Source organism: Sparus aurata, chromosome 22, assembly GCF_900880675.1.
Source record: "Sparus aurata chromosome 22, fSpaAur1.1, whole genome shotgun sequence".
Classification (NCBI taxonomy): domain Eukaryota; kingdom Metazoa; phylum Chordata; class Actinopteri; order Spariformes; family Sparidae; genus Sparus; species Sparus aurata.
Genome location: NC_044208.1, coordinates 30,168,297 through 30,173,717, shown reverse-complemented (window position 1 = coordinate 30,173,717; position 5,421 = coordinate 30,168,297). Strand labels below are relative to the sequence as shown.

Sequence of the window (5,421 nt, the reverse complement as noted above, 5' to 3'; positions counted from 1 at the left end):
TCCTGAGCTGAGGGGAAATTAGGCCATCGTAGCAGCGGTACAATACAATCAGAAATACAAAATACAATAACAATTTTAAATACAATTTAGAACACTATATACAATATACAATAAGATGCTTTAGCAGTTCCAGATAAATATTAAATAATATTAAATACTGAGCAAAATGGAACTTAGTGGATTTGAAGGTGCTAGATGAAAAGAGAAAGGTGCATTTTTAATCACAGTGGTAAGACTTAAGTAATAACTCACTTAAATGATGTGAGTGTATTTCCTGGGCGTTGCTGTGAAGCGTTGTAAAGTCTGATGGCAGCAGAAAGGAATGATTTCCTGTGCCGTTCTTTAAGGCAGTGAGTTTGAATGAGTCGGTTGCTGAAGCTGCTCTTAAGCTTGTCCAGAGTTTCGTGGATGGAATGGGAGACATTGTCCATGATCACCAGCAGTTTTGCCAGCATCCTGTCCTCCACCACCTCCTCCAGGGTGACAAGCTGAGAGCCAACAACAGACCCTGCCTTCTTTATGAGTTTGTTTAGTCTGTTTGCGTCTTTTGCTTTGATGCCCGCACCCCAGGACACCACAGCGAAGAAGATGGTGCTCGCGACAACAGACTGATAGAACATCTGGAGCATCCTGTTGCAGACATTGAAGGACCTGAGCCTCCTCAGGAAGTAAAGCCGGCTCAGGCTCTTCTTGAAGACTGCCTCCGTGTTTGCGGTCCACTCCAGTTTATCGTCCAGCACCACACCCAGGTATTTGTAAGAGTCCACAATGTTGATGTCTGTCCCACCAATGCAGACTGGAGAGGGCGGGGGCTTGTTCCTCCTGAAGTCCACCACAATCTCTTTCGTCTTCGCCACGTTCAGCTGCAGGTGGTTCTCCCCACACCATTTGACAAAATTGCCGACCAGGTCCCTGTACTCATCCTCCCTCCCACCCTCTACACGCCCCACAATGGCCGTGTCATCAGAGAATTTCTGCAGATGACACGACTCAGTGCGGTACTTAAAATCTGCAGTATAGATGGTGAAGAGGAAGGGCAACAGCACAGTTCCCTGGCAGGAGTCACAGGCTGCCATGTGGGGCAGCAGTGCCCAGGCCCCCCGACCCTGACAGACAACAGCTGGCCGGGCCAAAGGGACCCAAGGACAGCACCCCCAGCAGCAACCCAGACACAGCTCCCAGTGTGGAGGACCCCCCTGAGGAAACTCTGGAGTTAAACCTTAAAAACTAAAGACATAAGATAGGATAAAAACCCTGACAAAAGATAATTAAATGGAGTGAACAGTTAAAAGGATAAAATACGTAAGATAATAAATAAAATGCAATAGTATCGAAGATAAATAAAAATAAAATTATTTAAGATGAAAGTCGTTTTTTGAAAAACAAGATAGAAACAACATAAAATACGATAGAACCACACAAGAATGGAATAAGAATTTAAAATATTAGTTAAAAGCCTGATTAAAAAGGTGTGTCTTTAACCTTACCTTAAAAAAATATATATATACATATATATATATATATATATATATATATATATATATATATATATATGTATGTTAGAGGTGGGGGAAAAAATCGATATTGCAATATATTGTTGTGCTCTCTGTTGCAATAAATAATTGATACACTGACGGCAAACATCGATATTTTATTACAACACACAATATGGATTTACCCGCTGCTACCCAGCGGTAGCAGTGTAGCTATTAACTATGTTAACCGACGCTGTTCCACCGTCTGGAGAGAACCCTGAGCTGGACACATTAAAGTGCATGAACATTAATAACATGTCTTATGTAAACCAAAAAAATAGCATAAAAATTAAATGAAATATTGGGCACATTTCAGTATGCAACCAATTATGTGCAGAGTTATGTTCAACTATCCAGTACCTGGGAAGTGGGAACATAAAAGTGCTTTGGGTCAACCTGGACACATCAAGGCATATTAAATTTATAGAAAATTAAATAAAATAAATGCAATAGATGCATAAGACGTTTCCCTTTTTATGGGTATCTTTTCTTTTTCATATATGTGTATGTATATATATAGATATATATATACATACACATATATGTATATAAATATATATATATATATCTATAGATATATATAATATACATATAGATATATATATATATAACTCATATATAATATATATAATATATATATATAATATATATATATAATATATATCTCTATATATATATATATCTATACTAATCTATATATATTATATATATATATATCTATATATATAATATATTGTGTGTGTGTTTGTGTATATATGTGTGGCGGGATCGACGCCTATGGTCACAGTCAATTTGCCACAGATCCAGAGCGGGGAGGCATAGGACGGCCTGTCAACAACTCATGAGGAGTCAAGTGTGTTTTGCTGTGAGGAGAACTTCATTTTCACTAAGGTTTTCCTGCTCATGTTCACTACAAAAGTTGAGAAATTTGGACATAAGAATGTTCAGTATTAGTTATTTAAGCCCTTCTTTCATTCATTTTACTCTTTGTTATACTCATTTACACTCACTCAATCCCACAACCACCTCTAATTTTCTTGGACTGGGTCGAGCAGAGGGGTGTTGACATGGGGGAGTCATTCTCCTCTTCCTCCTCTTTGTATCTTTCCTCTTCTGAAGGGTGGGGCTTCCACCTGATGTCTTCTCTGCTAGGGAGAGACTAATTGGGGCATTCTCTCATGTAGTGGCCATTTCCACTGCATTTATATCATTGTACAAACTACTTGGAGTTTGCTTGCCTTCTTGAGGGTCCTCCTGGGATGGGTTCTCTTTGGCTGCATTCCATGATCTATTGAGACAGGTCTGCAATTTGAGCCGTCTGGAAGCTCAGCACTGTCACAATGTCTCTTAGCACTGCACTTAGCTCCCATTGGATTAAGTGGCCGTGCAGAGCTGTATACATAGCAAGCTGGCACTAGCCCACGAGCTGATGCTGGAAACACTCGAGTCAGAGCAGGATAGCGCAAGTAGCTGGCTAAGTTCTGAATGAGTAGCAGACAAGCGAGTGAAGTCTCTGGGTCTCTGGCCTAGGCTACTGCAGGTTTGGTGTATAGATGTGGCATAATAAAATGAAATTAGGTGGATCGATCTTTTCAAAATAAAATTATATATAAATATTATATATAAATATTAAGTAGTATATTGTAAGTAGGCTATAATTATCTCTCTTTTGCAGCCTAACTGGGTCCCTTGACCTCTTACCCCAACAACAGGCCTATCTGATATCATCATTTATTAAAGCCCCTGTACGGAGTTTTTAACTGGATATAGAAAAGTCTCTGGTTTCTGCTGATGTGTCTCTGTTACCTACAACAGCAAATGAGCCCATCAGTGTGAAGATACGCTATTTCTAAGTAGTCTAATTCTATACCTCTGAAAGGCCTTGGTCGGGTCGGACCACTGTTGAAACGATTTACGGCAGTCAGACCAGAACTGACGACACTCAGGATACGGCATAGCTGTTTTGTTGCTACGCTAGCCAGCTATGCTAACCGAGCTAAAACTTTTGTCATGGCTGATAATGAGACAAAGAAAAGAAAAAGAATTTGAACTGAAGACCAACGAAAGGCCGAGAGGGAATCCGATCGAGCTATGGCTAAAACACGGATAAACATTGGCGATTCCTTCCAGAGATGGAGAGAGTTGCGGGGCTTGAAGGGATTCAAGTCGGATCCAGAATTTGCCCGATTCCTCCTAGACAGGTATGTAAATTTTATTTCATTTATGAAATGTAATGCGGGACGTAGTTTACAGCAATACATGAATTTATGTTGTTACAACAAAGCTGGCTAACGTTACCACTAGATTAGCTCTTCATACTACACTCGTGAAAACGACAACAAACGTCTTAGATCACGCATCCATTTCAGCTGTGTGTATCAGCCCAGCCGACCTGCAACGATGCATCGGTAATATCCTCTGTCATTATAAATGATTCAGTTTCTTTCTTAGAACAAAACATCCATCACAATCACTGTGACTTTGCTGTAACGCTAGCGCTGTAGCACCGTGGGTAATATATATAGCTGGGAAATTGCAGTGCAACAGCAGCATTACTTTGTTTCACCGGCGGCATATTATATTACATAGAAATACAGGGAGTCACGTGTGACCGCTGACCGAGATGGCTGCCTGAAAATTACTCTCCCAGGAAATCACCCAATTTCGTCCTAATTTGACGGCAGTCTTCGCTAAATGAGGAATAAAACCGGGTGAAACTGCGGATAAGTACTGTGCAAACGACTTAGTCCACTTTTAAAGTCGTGTGATTAAACAACGGAGATGGCATCGGGCTCCAAACCAAGGTCCGCTAAACAAGGCGTTAGCTATGCTAATATGGCTAGCGGCACTGCAGCTAACAAGATAGCATCCTTGACAATGGAAGCTAACACCCCAGCCGCCGCGACAGACGCGATGACAGTGCTTCAGGCAACTCTCCAAAAGGCCATGCAGGAAATGGCTCAAGTCAGCAATATTCTCAAGGACCTGCAGTCTGACGTTAAATCAGTTAAATCATCTCAGGCAAAGATGAAGACAGATGTCGCTGCTATCTATGAGAGGCTTGACCAGGCTGACTCGCGAATCATGGATCTGGAGACGGAGAACGCGCGGCTGTCTAAAGAAGTCAAAGAGCGAGCCAAACAACATGAAGACCTGCAGAGAGCAGTGCAAGATGCGGCTAATAGAGACAGGCGTCTCAACATGCGCCTGGTCGGGCTTAAAGGAGTCATCACCTAGTTTTTTACATATCCAGTCCCTCTTGGATCGCTTTGGATTAATTCTTAAAACATATTAGAAAAAAAAATAAATTAAAAAATCAAACATAGAGCTTGTTCTGACACTTTTTCATACCGCGACTTTCTCACGTGAGATTATGCGCGAGGTTTTGACCGGTCCGGATGTGCATTGTATTAATATGTAATGAGGTGCGAGTTGATTGGCCGCAGGAAGGACAGAGCCGGAATGGGGGGCGAGCCTGCATGCACACAGACTCCAAAACATAAACAGCCCCCTGTCATGGCGCTCGCAAAATGACGAACCTTACGGAATTCAGGCATTTATGTACGAGCTGGAGTCGGAAACCGAACGGGAGAGTGAAGAGGCAGAGACGGTGGAAGAGACACGTTTACAGCAGGACGTCTCTGAATGGTAAATTATTTTTTTTTCCGTCTTACTTTTCACACTCGTGTTTTACATGTAAGACCTGAGTTTTAATGCTGGCGGTGACGATGTATGGCGTGAAAATGACAGAGAAATAAGCAGATTCGGCGTGCTCACTCTGGCTGAGGACGGCTGTGAGCCGATGCATATGCAAGTAGCCTCCTGTGGTAACGTCACCACAGGAGCAGAGTCAAAATCTCGTGCTTTAGGAACGCGCACTACTGTG

The 5,421-nt window shown here is 41.8% G+C and overlaps 1 protein-coding gene across 1 annotated transcript in view; it reads right to left on the bottom strand.

Moving 5' to 3' along the window:
- LOC115574089 (NACHT, LRR and PYD domains-containing protein 14-like) overlaps positions 1 to 5,421 on the bottom strand; it is a 915,401-nt gene that overhangs the window by 208,056 nt on the left and 701,924 nt on the right. The window lies entirely within an intron of this gene.